The sequence below is a fragment of the Monodelphis domestica genome, chromosome 1, assembly GCF_027887165.1.
Source record: "Monodelphis domestica isolate mMonDom1 chromosome 1, mMonDom1.pri, whole genome shotgun sequence".
Lineage (NCBI taxonomy): Eukaryota > Metazoa > Chordata > Mammalia > Didelphimorphia > Didelphidae > Monodelphis > Monodelphis domestica.
This window is the reverse complement of record NC_077227.1, coordinates 374,558,901-374,580,032: the sequence shown is the minus strand read 5'-3', so window position 1 is coordinate 374,580,032 and position 21,132 is coordinate 374,558,901. Positions and strand designations below refer to the sequence as shown.

At 38.9% G+C, this 21,132-nt stretch overlaps 1 protein-coding gene across 2 annotated transcripts in view; it reads left to right on the top strand.

The window, feature by feature from the left end:
- Positions 1-21,132, top strand: part of SLIT3 (slit guidance ligand 3) — an 821,799-nt gene that overhangs the window by 314,148 nt on the left and 486,519 nt on the right. The window lies entirely within an intron of this gene.

The window sequence follows — 21,132 nt, the reverse complement described above, 5'->3', positions numbered from 1 at the left end:
CCTAGGCTTCATCAGACTGCCAAAGGGATCTATGACAAAAAAAAAAAAAGGTTTAAAACCACTGCTTTATATGTTCAAAGAAATATGGTCAGGATTTTCCATCTGAACCTGGGCTATTCAAACTCTCACTCTTCATCTTCTTAAAAAGCATGTCCTTGGGCTCAGGCATTGTATTAGAAATAGGAATTGAGGGGGCAGCTGGGTAGCTCAGTGGATTGAGAGCCAGCCCTAGAGACCAGAGATCCTAGGTTCAAATCTGACCTCAGACACTTCCCAGCTGTGTGACCCTGGGCAAGTCACTTGACCCCCATTGCCTAGCCCTTACCACTCTTCTGCCTTGGAGCCAATACACAGTACTGACTCCAAGAAGGAAGGTAAGGGTTTTTTAAAAAATTAAAAAAAAAAGAAATAGGAATTGACAAGGAATAAATAGAAGCATCCTTCTAAGGACTAAAATTGGTCTGTAATTGATTTGATCCAGAAGTGTTGTTTTGTATTTCCCCCCAGAAGCAGTATGTGAACAGAGCTTTCCATTTTAGCCTTGAGACCATTCACCTCTTCTAAAATGGAAACCTTTCACCTGGCCCTAGTTGTACTATTGGAATAACCTGCTGGTCACATCCCTGCCTGATATCTCTCCCCATTCAAATGTCAAATTAATTTTTTTTAACAAGCCCTTACTGTCTGTCTTAGAATCAATACCAAGTATCAGTTCCAAGGCAGAAGAGCAGTCAGAGCTAAGCAATTTGGGTTAAGTGACTTGCCCAGGGTCACACAGCTATTAAGTACCTAAGGTCAGATTTAAACCCAGGACTTCTTGACTCTTGGCCTGCCTCTCAATCCATTGAGCCATCTACCTGCCCCTCAAATTGATTTTTGTAAAGCACAGATCTGAACATGTCAGCCCCTATTCATAAATTCCAATGGCTCCCTATCATATCCAGAATCAATAAAATCCTCCATTTGGGGTTCATATCCCTTTATAAACTTCCCCTTCTTAAATTTCTAGTCTTCTTACACCTTACTCCCTATCCCTCCGCCAGTGACATTGGCCTCCATGCTACTCTTCACAGAAAACATTTCATCCCCCAATTCTTCATTTTTAGTGACTGGACTCCATCCCTGGAATTCTCTTCCCTCCTCATCTCGGTCTCCTAGCCTGCCTGTCTTCCTTCAAGCCCCAGCTAAAATTACACCTTCAGGAAGAAACCTTTCTCCTTCTCCCTTAATTCTAGTGCCTTCACTCTGCTGATTAGCTTTAATTTTTTCTGTATGCAGCTTGTTTGTACATAATTGTTTGCATATTGTCTCCCGTATTAAACTGGAGCCCCTCAGAGAAAGAACTGTTTTTGCTCTTGTTGGATGTTTATAGCTTTGTTTACCTCTCTCCACGTCCCAAGTGCTTAGCATAGTTTGGGGAGCAGAGTAGGCACTTACTCAGTATTTTGTTGACTGACTGGTTACTAGAATAAAGTGTCAAGTTCCACTGACCCAGCGTATTGATTATAGCAGTGTTACTCTTGGGAGAACATTGGGACCCAGAACCCTTTATAAAGGTTAAAAAGCAATAAAAAGGTTAAAAAGCAGTGAGGTCAAAAGAATGCAGGATATACTCAAAATGGTAAACAATCATTAGTGACTTATGTGTGCCCAGCCATGGCCAGAGTAGAAAATCAAACTACATCCATGTATACAACAATGATATCATCCTCTAATTATACACATTAGTTCTTAGGCTATGGTGAAGAGCTTTTTTTTCCCTTCCCAGCTAATTAAGGAGCTTTTTGTCTGTCTATAGAGGAAGGAGGAAATGGGCAAGGGAGGAGGGTGGCATGACATCAAGTTCAGAGTGAGAGCTTTTTCATAAGTAACATGTTCTGTTCAATTAACACAAAAGAAGCCTTCATATTCTTAATTCTAGGATTCCAGAATTATCTAGATCCAAGTTCGGTCTCTTTACTGCACCCAAAGTAAAATTTAACCTCTTTGAGGGCAGGGATTCTTTCATTTCTGTCTTTGAATTCCAAAAACCCAGCACAGTGCTTTGCACAGAGTAGGTGCTTAATAAATGCTTATTCAGTAGCACAGGAAAAAAATTCTCAAGTTTACTGATTTTTGTTGTTGTTATTCAGTCATTCTTTGTGACCCCATGGACTATAACATTTCAGGACTTTCTATGCACTGTTATCTCTCAAAGTGTATCCAAACCGTTTATTGCTTCCATAACCATCCCATCCTCTGTCAACCCCTTCTCTTTTTGCCTTCATTCCCCCACAAATCCAGTATCAGTCTTTTCTAGTGAGTCCCACCTTCTCATTATGTAGCCAAATTATTTAAGCTTCAGTGTTAGTATTGGACTTTCCAATGAATAGTCTGAATTAATTTCTTTAAATATTGACTGGTTTGATTTCCTTGCTATCTAAGAAATTCTCAAGAGTCTTCTTCAGCACCACAATCCAAAAGCTTCAATTCTGCAGTGTTCAGCTTTCCTTATAGTCCAATGTAGTAATATGTTTATTCGTGTTAATGTACTTTCTCCTGTATAAGTTATATTTTTGTGTTCATCATTTGGCAAGACTCCAGAATAGAAGCACAAAGTTTGTGTAACTAGTTTAAATACAATACAGTTCCTTATTTACCTAGATTTCTATAAAAAAACATTTAGATAATGAGTAAAGATGAAGATCTTTTAATACATAGCTTATCCAAATGGAAAATTGACAGTGGACCATGGAAATAGTCCTTGAATGAGTAGGGATGATAGTCTGCCTCCATTTCCCACCATCCTTACCCCTCAGTCAGTTCCCCAAATCCCTGTCCTAGGAAATTATAGCATCCATGATTAGTGGTCTTACACCTCAACTTCCTGATAATGTCTGCCTTCTTGCAATAACAAAAAAAATTAAGGGGTAAGAAAAAAAAATTTTTAAGATTCTGCTTTTCTCATTGGATGGGTTGATGACAAGAGATGATGGAGAAAAGACTGGATTACTCAATTTTTACTTTGTTTCCATATTCTTTGCCCAAGATCATAATGACCTTTGAATTGGAAAGGACAAGACAAAAATAGCTAATAGCGAACTGGAACAAGAGAACATTATACACAGTAAAAATGATAATGTATGATGATCAACTGTGAATAATTTAACTATTATGAACAAAGCAAGGATCCAGGACAACTCCAAGAGTCATAACAAACAAACAAAAAAGGAGATGGGGGGGGTATATCTACCACCATAGAAGAAACAGTCAGAATGCCATTTGAAATGTACCATGCATTACTTAATTTCTCCAATGAAATTTCTCTAGTGAAAGCAATGTGTCTTCTTTCACACCAAGACAAACATAGAAATATGTATTATATGATAATATATGTGCCCCCAAATCATATTCCTGCATTCTTGGAGGAGGGGAAGGGTAAGAGGGAGAGAACATGGGTTGCAAAATATCAGAAAACAAATATTGAAAAATTATGTTTACATGCAATCTGGAAAAAATTTATTATAAATTTTAAAATAGTGAATTGGAACCCAAGAAATATGAGGCAGCAAGAGCACACGGAGCCTCCTTTGATAAATTCTAGTCACCAGGCTTAAACAAACTACATTCTAGAATACTGTAAGAACTTGAATATGTGATTGCTCAGCGACTGTCTGTGATCTTTGAAAGGTCATAGTGAATGGGAGAAATAGTTCGATAACAAGGAATTTTTGTACTTGGGCAAGCAGTTTGAACTGAGGGAAAGGAGGAACAGATAGCCATACAGAAGAAAAAGAGACCCTGGGACACCAGGAAAAAAAAAACATGTACTTGGAGGATTTTACTACCACATCCACAAAAGGAAGCAGGCCATGGGGAAGTTTGCTATTTTTAATTTGATGGTTTTAGATATTATGCGATTTATCATTTTGAGGAATGTTCCATTTTTTCCATTATTCTCTAGTGTTGGGTTTTTTTTAAATAGGAATGGGTGTTGTATTTTGTCAAAAGTTATTTCTGCCTCTGTCAAGAGAATAGTTTCTATTGGTTTTATTATTGATATGGTCAATTATACTGTAGTTTTCCTAATATTATCCTAATATTCCTAATATTATTATATAATATCAATACCATGTTTATGTTAAACTAATTACAGGTATCCCTTCCACATGATGGGGGCTAGGGGTACAGTGCCCCTGCAACCAGAAAAATCTATATGAAAATTTTGACCCTTCCTTTTGACCCCAAAGAAGTCTGAATTTTTTCTTTTTCTTTTATGGAATGTTTACAGTACCTTACATGCATTTATGAGTTACTTTTTCAAGATATTGTTACATTTCTAGCCTTTGAGTGTCATCTCCTGACTTTTACCTTCTTTTCTCAAACTTTAAATTTTTGATTATTTTAACTTTAGAAAAAAAGTCTAAATTTATGGTATCAAAAGATAATTACATAGCCCTATACATATATTTTATGCATTTCTGAGTTTCTAAACTGTTTCCCAGGTCAAGTGGCCTTTGCAAGTCATATGGGGTTTCCACAAAATTCCCCAAAATCTCCATTTGGTTTCTTATGCCTATCCATGATATATGGAAATCATGATGGGGAAAGTTGTATGTGGAAGGGATTCTTAATAACTAGGTGCTAATCTCACTTTCTTTTTTCTGTACATTTAGCATCAGAAAAGCCTGATATAAGAGGCTGGAAGTTGAAGCATGAGTTTATAGTAAACAAATGCTTTGGAAGGAGAGGCTAAAATAGGGCTTGAATGCTAAAAATTGCGTGTTAAATTTGGAACCATCATTTGAGATCACCTCATCTATATCTTTTAGGAAAAAAAAAAAGCAGAGGCTCAGAGTTGGTGTTGGGATAGAAACTAGAATTCAAGATTCTTAATTACTGATTCAGTGTTATTTAAGATAGCTAGCAGGCATAGTGGATTCTGGCCTCAGATACTTACTAGCTTTATGACCTTGGGCAAGTCACTTAACCCTGTTTACCTTTGTTTCCTCATCTTATCAAATGAACTAGAGAAGGCAATGGCAAACCACTCCAGTATCTTTGCCAAGAAAACCCCAAATGGAGTCATGAAGAGTCAGACACAACTGAAAATGACTGAACAACCACAAATTTGAAATGTGGCCTATTCTTTTATTCAAAATAGCATAAGTGCAAAAGAGCATCTTGCCACCAGTTAAATCCTCCACCCAGAGGCAAAGTTTAACATGGTTGTACCTATTCTGTCTACCAGGGTGAGCAGAATATCAGAGTATTGGAGAATAATGAATGACCTTTTTTTTTTTTAATGAAGAGAATAGTGTTTAAAGAATTCAGGTGGATAAACTTGAATTCAGTTCCTAGAAAATTCTGGAATACCTAGAATTAAAGAAATATGGCTAGACAACCTCTAGGAGAGATATGTTGTGATTGCTAAGAGCCAGTATTTATGTCTTCATCAAGAACAAGTCTTGCCAAGCTAGTTGCAAATTCCCCTTTTTGAATAAGGGCATTAGACAGGTAGAGCAAAGGAAGTTTATAACCATAGTTTACCCAGTAAATTATAACCATAGTTTACCCAGTAAAATTTGACCAAGTATCTCATATTACCCTGATAGCAATATAGAAATGGGCTAGATGATACTCCAAGTAGGTAGATTAATAAATAATTAAATTCTTTTAAAAAAATTAAATTAAATTAAAAAAATTTTTTTCCATGGATACATGATTCTTGTTGTCTCCCTCTTCCCTCCTTCCTCCCAGAGATGACAAGCAATTCTACTGGGTTACACATATTATCACTCAAATCCTATTTCTGTATTATTCATTTTTATAATAGAGAAATCTTTTAAAACCCAAACTCCAAATACCATATAAACAAGTGATAAATCATATGTTTTCTTCTGCATTTCTACTCCCACAGTTCGTTCTCTCGCCTTCCTTCTCAGAAGTCTCTCAGAATTATCCTGGATCATTGCATTGCTTTTAGTAACAAAGTCAAAATAATGGAATTCTTAATTTCAAAGAATAGCCATTATTGGGCTAACAATTTGCAGAGAAAGATTTCTAATAGAATATGACAATTATCTATGCTTGGCCTAATGCTAGTAAATATTTTTATCAATGACTAATATAAAAATATAGTGCCAGGGTGGTTAGGTAGAACAGTGGATACAGCACTAGGCCTGGAGCAGGAGGACCTGGGTTTAAATCTGACCTCAGACATTTCCTATCTGCATGATCTTGGGCAAGTCACCTAACCCCCACTGCCTAGTTCTTACTACTATTTTGTCTTAAAACCGGTACTTAGTTTTGAATCTAAAACAGAAGATAAGGGTTTTTCAAAAAAAGAAAATGTAGGTAGCATTGGGTATACCTGGAATGCCAAGTTCCACCCCATTCCAACTTAGTTGATGTCCTGCCAATCCTTCCAGGCTTAGTTAAAATGCTTCCTCCTCCATGGAAACTTTCCATGAATATTTCCCACCTAGAAATGATTTCTACCGCATTTGATCTAGTAATTTGTATCCCTTTGATATGTGTAGCAAATTCTGATTTACATGAAATGTATTTATATACATATGCTATCTGCCTCAGCATCTAACGCAGTTTGGTAGGTATTCAGTAAATGTGTGTTGAATGGATTGAATGAATGGAATACCTTTCAGAGCAGATTGAATCCCCAGCAACTGAAATATCCATTTGTTGGGAAATCCTGCACAGGAACATCAGAAAAAGGTAATTACTAACAGCCTCCAACTTAACTCTAGTAACTCTCCAAAGTTCTGGTGCAGAAACATCCTTTGAAAGCTGGCCTGATTTAAATACCCTGGGGAGGTTCTCATTGTTCTCTACTTGTTTGTCTAAGGCATCCAAACAGGTGAAGTACAAAAAACATTCTTAGAAGTTATTTTCATAGTTTTATTATATTGGAATATGAAAATCATTTTAAAAAATAAGCAAGAATCCCTTCTCCCCAACTCGCCTCCAAGCTTGTGGCATAATTGAAATAATTTGCATTTTATCCACATATGCTTGTCATAAATTGCTCCCACGTGATGTTTAAATGTCACGGTCTGGCTTGAGCCTTCATCCAACACCCTGAAGCCATTCTGAATTCTGTGTGCAGAGGGAAATAGTAATGATACCAAATGATGCATAATAATCAGAATAATAATGAATATAAATTCCTAACATTTGCTTAGCACTTCATAAAAAATACCTCCTTTATGCTCAAAATTTCAATTTCAGTAGACATCTTTTAAGTGCAGATGTACTGTAAGAAGCAGGGAGAAAGGGAAAAGGTATAAATTCTTTTTTATTTCTAGTCTAAATTTGATTCTTTTTGATAGTTCAAAGATCAAATCACAGAAACCAAAGATAATTTCATAAAAGAAAATGAGAAGGTATAAATTCTTGATAGTCATTGTAATGTATTAGAGAGGGTACTGGTCTTGGAGTCAGAAGAGACTTGGGTTAGATAATAACTCCAGCTCTTGCTGAGTGACCCAGATTTTCTGTTTTCTCATCTGTAAATGAGGGGTTGGACTAGATGACCTCTGAGGTCCCTCAGAGTTCTAAGTCTATGATTCTTTCATCCTCTGATCTATCAAATGGGTCTGATAATACTTGTGATGCCTCCCTTATAGGGTTATTAGGGGGAAAAAGTGTTTCAAAAAATGTAAAGCACCAGACAAAAGGGAGCAGAGATTATTAAATAAATTGGGTTTCTCAATATTCTTGGAGCTCTGCACAGCCTACCCTATGAGATAAGCATAGCAAATATGGTTAGCCCCATTCTAAGGAAGAGTAATTGTTACCCAAAGTATTAGCAGCTCTCCCTTTACATTAAGTTTTTATTATGCAACTTCAACTTACTTTAACTTTTTAGTACTGTCTGCCGGTGCATGGGAGCTCTCTCTCCCTCTCCCTCTCTTTCCTTCTCTTTCTCTCTCCCTCTCCTTTCTTTTTTCTCTCTCCCCCCCTCTCTCTCCCTCCCTCCCACTCTTTTTCTTTTTCTTTCTTTCTCTCTCTCTCCCCCTCCCTCTTTCTCCCTCCTTTTCACTCTCCCCCACCCCCTCTTCTCCCCTCTCTCTTCCTCCCTCTCCCTTTTACCTTCTCCCCCTCCCTCCCTTTCTCCTCCTGCTCCTTGGTTTTTAGTGGCTACCTACTGCCTCTAACCAAAAAGTCTTCCAAGTGGAAGCATAAGAACTCATAAGACCACCTCAGCTTTGGTAGCTACTAGATCAGGGGCTTGACTTGAGACCTCCATCCAACAATAGAAACTATTTGCCCTAGTTTTTAACCTCTTTTCCTTCTGTCAATGCTAGAGTGCTAGAGTACCATGTGTCTGTGTGTTCCCCCTCCCCAGCTGTATCAGTGTACAGCTCCCACCACATGTCTGTCTATGTACCTGCCCTGCCCTCTCCAGTCAGGTCCCTCATGGCTGGACTTAACCTGTGTGTTTCTCCCCCTACTCTTGCTTCTCTATCCCTGGTCCCCAAGTATCCTTGAACCATCTTCTAGCCCCCTTCCCTTCTTCACAGATGAGTGGCCCCCTTCCTGTCTCCCTCATTTTCTTCCTTATTCTGCAGCCTAATTAGCATTATGTTTAAAAAAAAAAACAGAAATCTATGGAATGGGCCACTTACTTAAAGTGAGAACTGTCTGTGTTTTAATGACTTGACTATGATAACAGAGTAAGTAGCATCAAGACTAGAATAATTTATCATTGAGGAACAGTTTTTTGGAAACCCATTGCTAAGGTTCAAAAGTTTCTTGTTTGACTACTTTTCTTGGCATGTCCTAAAGCAAAGGCAGGATATTAATGGACTTCACATAGCAGGCTGTCTTCTAGTTTGTGATGGAGAAGCATTACATTTTACCTAGAGAAATAAATAAGTTATTATCCCCTCTTACCTTCTAGGTAGAATAAACTAATAAAAATAGGATCACTTTAAGAAGCTTTCCCTATAGCCATATCACCAATGTTTGTCAAATAAGCCATTGTGTATGTAGGATAATTTGAGGGATCTTCAAGGAAAGGCTTCTTCCCTCACCCACAAAGTTCCTCTCATTATAATTCATATAATCACGACTACTTCATTGGTTGAAACTATTAAGAGTTTGACCTTTGAAGGAAAGATGTAAAATTGCTTAGCCAATCAGTCAATAAACATTTATTAAACACCTACTATGTGTCAAGGAACTCTAAGTGCTAGGGATAAAAAAAGAAGCAAAAGACAGTGCCTGCCCTTAAAGAGTTAAAAATCTAATGGAGAAGGTAAAACTAACAAATATGTACAAATAAGCCATATACAGTAAAAACAGGAAATAACTAAAAGACAAAAAGCACTGGAATTAAAAGAGATTAGAGAAGACTTCTTAGAGAAGATGAGATTTTAGTTGGCACTTGAAGGAAGTCAGGACAAGGAGATAAGGAGGGAGAGTATTTCAGTTATGGGAGGGACAGAGAAAATGCCAAGAGTTGAAAGATGAAAAGTCTTGTGTAGAACAGCAAGGAGGGAAGTGTCATTGGATCAAACAATATGTTACTGGAAATAAAATGTGTTAAGACTGGAAAGATGTGAGAGTGAGGGTAGGTTATGAAGGATTTTGAATGCCCAGCAGGATTTTGTATTTGATTCTGGAGGCAAAAGGAACCCACTGGAATTTATTCAATGTGTGGGGTGGGGTATAAGGGGGAGTGTGGGGGGAAAATCACTTTAGTAACTGAATGTGGGATGGATCGGAGTGGGGAAGAGACTTGAGGTGGACCTACTGGCAGACTTGCAATAATACAGATATAAGGTGATGAGGACCTGCACTAGGGTGGTGGCAGTGTCATAGGAGAGAAAGGGCTATATATGCCAGAGACAGACCTTGGCAACAGATTGGATGTAGATGGGGGATAGAGATGAGAGACTGTCAAAGAGGACACCTGGGTTGGGAGCCCAAGGGCTGGGAGTGTGGTGTTGTCCTCAACAGCTAGAGGAAAGATAAGAGTGAGGAGGGCTTAGGGGGTCATAGAATAAGTTCTTTTTTGAACACATTAAGATCTCTGCTAGACTTCCAGTGGAAGGAGTTGGTGAGGTAATTAAGGAGATGGGAAATTGTAGGTCAGCAGAGAGGTTAGGCTAGGGGAGAGGTAGATCATTCTTAGATGTCATTCTCATGCTAATTCTCAGAGTAGTCTAGAGATGATGAATTCTAACCTCCCTGATCCTCGGTTTCCTCATCTGTAAATGAGTTAATAGGGTTTCAACTGTCGACTTTACAGTATTTTGTGAGGAGAAGACTTCATAAACCTCGAAGTATTATAGAAATGTGAGTTGCCATTTGTATTTTTAAATTGGTTGTATAGTCTAAGACCATGCAAGCTGCTCCCAAGGAGGCTGGATATATCTTTTGATATTAACCCATGGTCCATCTTTCTAAAATCTCAGGCCGTTTTCTCCTTCCTTCTCTCTGCCTATCTCTGAGCAAATTGATTTCTTAATAGAATTTATTTCTAATTTACTACCTCTTTGCCCATTCTGATTTCTTTGATTTCTTTTTTCTTCTCTTATTGCCAATGCTAGCTTTTCAAATACTATTTTAGATAACATTGGTGATAATGGACTTGTTTCACTACTGATCTTATTGGGGAGACTAATAGTTTCTCCCTATTACAATTAATACTTGCTGGTGGTTTGAGGTAGATGCTTCATGTCATTTTGAGAAAAAAATCCATTTATACAATTGCTTTCCAATATTTTTCATAGGAATGAGCCTGTTTTGTGAATCCTATTAAAATGTGTTTTGGAGGAGGAGCAGGAGAAGGCAGGGATGTGGAAGGTCTAACAGTGTCAGTGGGGACAGAGCTCCTCACTTTCACCCCCACCCCCCTCCCATCACCAAATCTTGAAACTGCCATCTCTTTGGGTTAGCAAGTCAATCAGGATAAAGTCCAGTCAGTCAACAAACATTCATTAAGCATTTATTATGTGCCAGGCACTGTGCTGAGTTCTGAGGTTAAAAAGAAATGTAAAATACTAGAATGAGGAGCTATAATATTGTCTATGTCTGTGGGATGTCACAGGCCCAAGGAAATGATTCAGTCAGGTGGGGTTCGTGCCACTAGGCAGTGTCTGGCTGATGAAAGAGTATTTCCAAGCAGGAGAGAAGAGAGACTTCACTCACACTTACTCAATCTGTACTGATGGGTCTGAGCCTTCCCCTCCAAGGACCCATGAAGTCAGCCATGCACTTCCATCAGCTCTGCCGATCTGCTCCCCTGTCTCTTCAAGTGATTATAAAGTTGAAACCATGAAATCAACAGCTGCAAGAGCTGTAGGACTCCTGCGCCAAATCGGCACGAGTCTTGGAAGCCAGTAGTTAGCACTGAAGTCACTGAGAGCTTCATTTAATCTTTAAAAAAAAAAAAAGAAAAGATTTCAAATTTGTTAGCTATGAAGGTTTGGAAAGTAGCCAACTATCCATTGTGAATGCTGAACAATTTGTGAGTCCAACCTCTATATTGATGGCAATGTAATGTCGAAATCACTCAACTTTATAACACATGTTGTAAGGACAAATCAATTATTTTTTGGCCTCTCCAAAGGCTGTCTTGGGAAGGCAGCACACTGTGATTTTTTATGAAGTGCAGGAGTGAGAAGCTAGGGTAATAAGCAAGGAATAATTTTAGTATACTGCACCTTTCTCAACAATTTGTAAAACAGTGCCAAGCCAGAACCTCATGACAACACTGGCATCTGGAGTCATCATCCTCAAGGCAGGGGAAAAACAGGCTTCTACTTTTACCTTGGCATGGGAAATGGTATTCTCAGCAAAAGTATCACCCCCATACCCTGTCCCCTTTGAAAAGAGTCTTCTATAACGTTAGGGAAAAGCCTGAATTTCTCAGAGCTTTTGAAGATGACACTACTTTGCCAAAATAGAAGTAACCTTCATGCCAACAGGAGAACCTGGTAATTTCCTTAGGAAATTGAACTAGAGTCAACTCAGAGAGAAAAGGAGGCAGGAGCTATTATATTATCATATAAAGAGGACTATGTATTGACTCAGAAAACCACCTATTGACATTGGGTACATCCTATTGTATATTTTAACTTCTTTTAAAATTTTTGTATTAAAATGTATTTTTTACATTTTATTTTCAGCTCCAAATTCTCTCTCCTACCCTTTCCTATTCATTGAGAAAGGGGAAAAAACCCATTACAAATAAATATAGTCAAAAAATAAATTTCCATATTATCCATGTTGTTAAAAAAAGTCAAGAAAAAGAGACAACTAGAAGATAATATCTTTCAGTCTGCCAGCTGTATTAGTCAGCATTGTGTGTACAATGCAGCTTACAGGCAGAATGTTTGACATCTCTAGCCTAGATCTTTAAAACTGTTTTGAGCTCTAACGTTCTGTAATTCCTAGACCTAGATCACAGGATTGGAGATTTAGAGTTCTAAGGGCCTTTCTGCCTCCATCTATTACTCATTTTACTAATAAAGAAAGTGAGGCCTAGAGGCATTAGTGACTCACTCAGGGTCAAACAGGTAGTAAGTGACAAAGGCTTAATGGGCTTATTAGAAGAATTTGTACCTAAAGCCATAAAGGCTGCTGAAGCAGGTGCTGTGGAGTGCTTAATCGGGCATGGAAGATGCTACAGTCCTCAGCCTCATCTTGGGCTATCCCAGTCATCCTGACTTTTGTCCCACCACTGGACTTGGATGATTCTGGAAGAGAGAGTGAGCCTGATGACTTTGTGCAACTCAGCCTCACTTAAATCCATTTCTTGAGCAAGTCATGACAGAATGAACAAGTGACAAAGGCAGGATTTGATCCCAGCTCTTCTGACCTCCGAGCGGGCACTCATTCCATTGCCCCATGCTACCTCTCAAGAGGCTGAGGTGTGACTGGAGGTCAGAAGCAGGGTCAGCATGAAGAGAAATGGGGGAAAGAAATTGACGACATGGAAAAAGCAGGAGGGGCATTAGCTTCCTTGAAATTCAGGCCAGAAACCTGAAAGAAAATTAAATTACTGAATTCAATTTACTACTTAAAACAAAAGCTAAGGCAGCAGACACAGCCTGAGTTTTCTATTTTGCAGGAAAGGGAAGGAAATCTGGTTTCTCTGGTCTAATCTACTGACCCTTCATTCACTCTGGAACTAGGCTGAAATGAATAGGGTCTTGTTGGGTTGAAGACTCTTGGAACATGGAGGTAAATTTGAGCTGAAGACTTTGTTTCATGAAAGCGTTGAATTGTGCGGAAAACAGTGGAATACAGCTGTATGCTGATCCCTTATGTTCCTACCCAATAATCCCGGGCCTTGTTTTGACATGGGTCATCCGGTACCCATTGTTACAATTCTTTGATGTCTAAAGAAAATTTTAGACAATTTCCCTTGGACTCCTTTTGGTGTCGATCTGGAGGTAATAATTTGCTACATGCTCCCTCCGGAAGAAAAGTATTAGTTTATGCCTTGAAATAGAGTGGGGAAGAGAATGGATGTCCCTGTGAAAAGACTGATTGACTTTGGAGTCTTTAAGGGAAAAGTGCTGATGCTGTTTTTCAGCAGTGCCCCTAGAATGAAATTCAGGGAGGAAATATACCTTTTCCTCTCATTTAGAATCTAATTCCACCTTCCTCAGCTACAGACAATGGGAAGCTTTATTGAGATGAAGACCCTTCAAGGCATGGGTCCAACAGGATTTTGACTTGCCCCATGTTTACTTGGTGACTGTTGACAGAGGTCCTCACTGTTTCTCACTCTTAAGATCCTTCCTGACATTTTCCCTTTCTCCATTACTTCTCCTGTCTCTACCCCCACCCCCACAAGTGCTGCTCTGGAGAGACCCCTCTGCTCTCCCCCCCTTTGGTTATGCCTTTTCACAACTGGAAAATCTTGAACTGCTTAGCTGGCCTTGACAAGCTTTCTGTTGGCCTGAGGGGAAAGCAACTCCTGATCTTAATCTCACCAGTTAATTGGCCTGGGGTAGTAAATTAAATAGAAAGAAGATCCATCTATGTACAAAGACATATCCCTCATATACATATGAGAGACAAAGCTTGGCCGGGACTTTCCTATAAATCGACAGGACAGTGCCCCTCTTGACCTCCACACAATAATAAATAGTGTTCTCATAGGCTGTCTTAGAGATATGAAGACGTTTTGTGTGAACATCTGGCATTCATTGACTCTGAAAAAGAAAGGGAAAAAAATCACAAGCCCTTGGACAGAATTTCATTTGTTTCTTTTCATGTTTCCATGTGGGTAAAGTAACCTTCTCTGTCTTCAAGCAAGTACTGGGACAGTGTGGAGAGAGCTCTTTCGTGTTTTAAAGGAGATATAAAAATGACCAGGCATTTTTGTGGAAAGGCGAGTTCTGGTGGGTGAATCTTTTAGTTGAGGGGGAGATGATGGGGAGAAGGGTTGGGCTAGGGAGAAGGGGCAGGTTTTATTATTGTGACTTGATAACTCTATGTGCTCTTGACCTCTTCTACCCTTGAGGTCAGGCCTCTGACCATAGTCCAGCAATTTGGTCAAAAGACCCTAACAGGAGGGAGAGGCTTTCAAATGGATAAACGTGGTCAGGGGGCTGTTTTGTCTTGATTCAGTAGAATAACTGGTTCACAGACCCTGAAGCCAGAGACTCTTAGGGTTCAAAGGAAGAACATCTAAGTGCCTTAGTGAATAGAGAGCCAATCCTGGAGTTCAGAGAACTTGCATTACTTAACCCCAGTTGCCTAACCTGTACCCACTTTTCTGCCTTAGAAAGAATAAGAAGGAAGATAAGAGTTTAAAAAAGAAAAGAAAGGGAGTTCTGAGTTTGGGGCCAGAAGATTGGGGCTCAAGAATTGGCCCTAGCACCTGTGTGACTTTAGGCAAATCACTTAAACTTTCTTTACTCAGTTTCCTTATCTGTAAGGGTTGTACTAGATGGCCTCTGCAGTTCTTTTCAGCTAGAAATCTATGAAATTTAAGTATATATTCACATACTTTGGACATTTGGGCCACAGTCTTGCATTTTGTGACCTCGTGACCTGGGACAAGTCATTTAACCTCTCTTGGCACTTCTCCATTACTTGCTAGAAGACAGCAAAGGATATTTTGCCCATTTTTAGAAGTGGGAGTTAGACTAGATGGCATCTGTGGTACCTTCCAGCATGATCTTATGAGTCTGTTTCCTACAGCATAGGCAATGCTAGGCAGCAATTCCCAAAGCATTTACCACAACTGTCTGTTGCCTTTAGATCAATGAGTTTAAATCAGAACAGGTCACAGGTAGCCTTGGAATTGCTTTAACATGTTAGCAAACAGTGAGATTAAAAAAAAATTAAAGGAAACTCTGGCTCTCCTCTTTATGGCTTGCTTAATTATCCCCTGCCCCCTTAACAGTTGTCTATTGATTCCAATTAACATGACTGACATTTCTTGCAAAAGGTAAAAGCTAATCAGCCAAGGGAGCCCCTACAGAGAATTCATTTCCTCCTCAGAGGCACTCCTGGGCAGTAAGAAACTTAAACAGATGAATTTTGATATGTCACCCACAGCCCTGATTGACATTTTCCCTTTATATCATGGAAAAAAAATGTCTAACATGGACTTACCATGTGATATGATTTTTTTTTCCTTTGTGAGCTTTTTTTCTTCATGGGCTTTTACCTAGATCCTCTGAATATTTGGTTTGCTCTTGCTTTTTGGTATCAGAAGTCCCATACTATGCTATTCTAACTACAAAACCATGCTATTTTAACATCTGAACATACAACCATGATGCATGGGAAAGAGGGCTAGATTTGGAAGTGGAGGATCTTGGTTTAAATCCTTACTTTGCCATTTACTGGACCTTGGATAAGTTATTTAGTTTCCCTGGGCTGCAGGTTTCTCCTCTTTAAAATGAAGAGGATAGATCTGATAACTTTTAAGATCTAAGATCCCTCTGGTTCTCAGTCTGTGAAGCTATAATGTACCCCATGTTGCCAACTCTCCATTATCACTTTTAATTCATCAGAATCTAAGAACTATTAACTACCTAAAGTGCCTGTTACTATGTATAAAGCAGTCTTGTGAGTTATAAATCCTAGAGGAGATAAAAAGATGAATAAGGAATGGTCTTTGTCCTCAAGGACCTTACATTCTCAGAGAGGAGATGACATACCTGAATAACCAAAATATAAAGTAAAAGATGGCAAATTCATAGAAGAAATACGTGATTTGAGAGGGTGAAGGAAAGAGAAATTATTTTCTTCAGGAGAACTTCAAGGAAGACATAGAGTTGAATGTGGGCTTTTAGGATGAGTAGAGTTTAGACAGAGATTGGAGGATTAGATCTTGGGGTAAAGAGAGGGAATTTTAGGTATAGGGAATGATTTAGGCAAATGTGAAGAGGCAGAAAAGAGTGGGATGCATTTGAAGATCCTAATGGTCTGTTCTGGAAGAATTATAAAGTGAAGAAAGGTGAATAGAATGAGAATAGGCTAAAAAAGTAAGTTGATTCCAGGTTTCAGAAGATCTACACTAAGGAGTTTGTACTCTGTAGTAATAGCAAAATACAGTAATCTCTCACCTATCAAGGGAGTTACATTCCAGAGACCCCTACAATAGGCGAAAATCCATGAAGTAGTGGCAGTATATTTATATTGTTTATATGTATTTTAAAGGTTTTAAAACCCTTTCTACTTTCCTAACAGATATCCAGTGATGGTGAACCTTTTAGAGACTGTGTGCCATGCCCTATCCACTCCCAAAACCATGCAGTGCTCCAGCTCCCCACTGAGTACTTGTACCCCCTTTCCCCCCTTAACCCACACAGGGGAGGGAGGAAGTGCTCCCATTGGGCTGCTGGGTGGAGGGGCAGGAGGAATGAGGAATGTCCTCAGTGAGTATAGAGGGGAAGGGGAGTGGCACAAGTGTTCTGCTCTCTTCCAGCTCTGCTGCCTGTGAGCTACCCACCTTAACCCCTGTGCGCTCCCATTGGTTGCTGGGCAGAGGAGTGGGGGAAGTGAAAAATGTCATCAGGCTCATTGGAGAGGGTAAGGGGAGCTGCTCTACCCAAGTCTCTCTGCCTTTCTAGTAATGAACTGTGGTGGGGGTGGGGGAAGGAGGAATGGCACACGTGCCATAGGTTTACCATCATGGAGACATACATATAAATGCACATGTATGTAACATATCACATATATATCACTTTAAAGTTAGCAATGGACTCTGTCTATATATATACAGGTTCAGGTATACACATATACGTACATTATTGGATTTGAAGTTCACAACTTTTGAGGGAAGTGCTATTATCTCCATTGTAAAAATAAGTAAAGTGGAGTTCAGAAAGGTTAAATGACTTGCGCATGGTCACATAACTACTGTGCCTGGTAGTAAGTGGAATTTAAACTCTTATCTTCCTGACCTCAAGTCCAACTAGTCAGTCAACAAACATTCATTAAGTACTCATTCTTGTCAGTCACTGTGACTCCCCCTAATGAAAAAAAGCAAATGATAAAACAAAAAAATATCTCGTGCCCTCAAGTAGTGTCCACTCCAGCCTAGGCACTATACCTATGAAAAATGGAAAGTTTTTTAGCCTAGAAGTAATGTTATCTTAGTAGTGATCTTAAAGATTATTTAGGCTAGGTGTAAAGTAGAGCCAAAATTTGCACCCAGATTCTTTAAGTGACCTTTTCTTTATAACACACTGCTTTACTGTGGTTGATGCAAAATAATACCTGTTTGGAATTATGTGATTTGAGGAGTAACCAGTTTCTTTTCCAAGAGAAAAGCTCATGTAAACATAATTTTCCATTCTTTGAGCATGTACCTATGGGGGTTGGCACATCAAATCTGTGCTAGTTGCAGGAGGAAATTAGCCTGAGATGATAATGATTTTGTGGATAGTCCATATTGCAAGTGATTGACAAATTATATTTTGTCACTTGCAGTGAGAGATGGATTCTTATATAAGGAATCACTATGCCTACTCCTGAGAAAGTCCAAGCACCTTGGCCTTATTCCTAGAGTTGGAATTGATTATGTCTATGTGCAAAGTCACACCTTGGAGATATTGCAAGTTTGGTTCCAGACCACCTCAATAAAATGAGTATCTCAATAAAGTGATTCACATGAATTTTTTTGGTTTCCTGGTACATATAAAAGTTATATTTATACTATACTAGAAATAATAGCATATTAAGTGTGCAATAGTATTATGTCTAAAAAAAAGTATATACCTTAATTTAAAATACTTTATTACTTTAAAAAATGCTAACCCACATCTGAGCCTTCAGTGAGTTGTAATCTTTTTTTAAAACTCTTACCTTCCATCTTAGAATCATGTACTGGTTCTAAGGTAGAAGAGTGGTGGGGCTAGGCAATGGAGGTTAACTGACTTGCTCAGGGTCACACAGCTAGGAAGTATCTGAATCCAGATTTGAACCTAGGACCTCCCATCTCTAGGCCTGGCTCTCAATGCACCACCTAACTACTACCTAGCTGCTCTCTAATTCATAATTTTGTCAGTGAAGGGTCTTGCCTCAGTATTGATGGCCGACTGATCCAAGAAGTAGTTGATGAAGTTTGGAGCAGCTGTGGTAATTTCTTCAAATAATACATTGATGTTTGCCATGTTGATGAACTCTTCCTTTCGTGAAAGATTTCTCTGTAGCATGCGATTATGTCTGAAAGCATTTTACCCAGAGTAAACTTTTTTTTTTTCAAAATTGGAGTCAATCTTCTCAAACCCTGCTGTTCCTTTAAAAAACAGGGGGAAAGCCAGGTGATGGAGAAGTCGGAACACCCTGTATAACAATTAAGTTTGCTGTTTTGTAAGGGCCAAATTTGTTGCACCCTAAAATAATTCGAATGATAATATCAAAGATCATTGATCACAGTGATAACAAATATAACAATGGTGAAAAAATTTGAAATATTGCAGTAGTTGTCAAAATGTGACACAGAAACATGATGTGAACAAATGCTGTTGGGAAAAATGGTAATGGGGGGGGGAGTATGTATGTCAGGGAATTGAGCCTCAGGCCTGGAGTTTGAAGGGCCTATGTCCAGATCTGATCCCAGATACTTCCTAGATATGTGACCCTGGTTAAATCACTTAAATCTCAATTCCCTAGCTCTTATTGCTCTTCTGTCTTAAAACCCATGCACAATATTAATTCTAAGATGAAAGGTAAGAGTTTTAAAAAAAAGGCAAAAGAAAAAACGGTGCTGATAGATTTGTTTTTGTTTTTTAATGTAGTATTTGTGAAGGTGAAGTAAGAGCAAACCACAGTAAAATGAGGTGTGCCTGTATCTTAATTCACTAGAACGCCTTTCCATCATTCAAACTAAGAACTGAGGGGGCAGGAAAGATGAAGAGTATATGAAAATAATTGGGGTTTGACTTTATTTGCTCTGCATGGGGTGCCAGGCATAGAAAACAACTTCAGCACTGACATAGAGGCAATCACTTTGCTTTGTGAGAACAAGTTTATTCCATCCAACTGTCCCTTTCATTTTCCATGGAGTATTGTCAGTCCATTCAAATAAGCAACTGAAAGGTGAGCATGGTAAGTAGTTTGTGTCGATCAAAGGCCCAGTAGTGAAGGAAAGTTGATTTTGAGCTTGAACCTGAACGGCCAGTATGGCCACCATCAAGATTAAACTCTTATTGCTGCACTAAGAGCCAACAACAACAAATGAAAACAATACCGCAAACCCATCTTTAGAAGGACTGGCCTCAATTTTTTTATTTTCTTTTTGCCTAAGGTCCAATTTAGGTTTCCACAGAGAATTACTTTGGTTGCTGCCAGCCATTTTTTCTAACCCAAATGCCAGCTAAAGTGACATCCTTCTTACCACCATAATAAATCTCCAGACAATTATTACCCTTCTTGCAACATGTACTGAGGTTGGAGCTTTGTGACTAGATTTTGGGGTGTCATTGGTTGCTTCAAAGAGTAGAATCTAGGTGGAATTTGGATTGTTTTGAATTCTTGGACAATGTATTTGGTGGCCTTTTGTCATTTATTAAGCACCTACTACATATTGGATATTGTGAATATAACAACATACTGCCTGCTTTCAAAGAACTTGCAATCTATGGGTTTGGGTTATAATTGCTGCATGACATCTCAACAACCATTTTGTTAAGCACCCACTTGGTGCCAGGCATAGTGTGGAGTATCAGGCATACAAATTCAAAAATGAAACAGAGACAAGCATGCCCACAGTTAAGTCAATATAAGATATGTACAAAGAAATACAAATGATTTTGAGGGAAGTCGGGAGCAATAGGACAGATCAGTCAAGGATGATTGTGGGAGGCAACCCTTGAACTGAAACTTAAAGAAGCTGGAGTTTCAAGAGGCAGAGGTGAGTAGGAAGAGCTCTAGTCACTGAGGAACAACCTGGGAAATTCAGTGTGTGGGAGATAGCAAATGAGCAAAATTAGTTGGAATATTAAATACATAATGATGTGTATGTACATATACACACACATATATATACATAAATGAACACATAAACATATAAAGCATACATACGTACATATGTTTCTGTTGGTACAGGTCAAGCCCAAGGTGTTAGGATGAAGACTCCAAGTCTTTGGACTGTCCCTAGAAAACAATCCTACCTGCATCACAGAGTTCAGTCTCCAGGATGGGGTTGATTTCAATAAGAGAATTGACTCTGGTTTTTTTTTTTTCTTTCTTGATCAGAATATATTACAGAGCTCTATTCTCTCTCCTTTCCTCCCTTACTCTTCCCCAATTCATCACGGGAAGAAGCTTCTAGGCAACAATTTGAGTTTGCATAGGGATAGCTCTGCATCCTTTATGCTAATACCATTAGTGTGAATTCATGCAGTACTATAAGTTTTATAAAGCACTTTCCTCACAACCTAGTGAGGTAAGGGAGTTCAAGTCTCATGATAACCATTTTATAGACAAAAGAAACAGAGGTTCCTATAGATGGGGGAATGTCCTCTGGCTACACAACTATTAAATGTTAAAGCTGGGATTCAAGCTCAGCATCTCTTCCTGAATTTAGCTCCTCTGTTCATCACACTGTATCTAACTGCTGCAACAGTGGCTGTTACCTCAGACTGCTGCTTATTAGCTCCTTTATCATTTCATAAGGAGTTTTTAAGGGGGAGGGGGGCGAGTAAC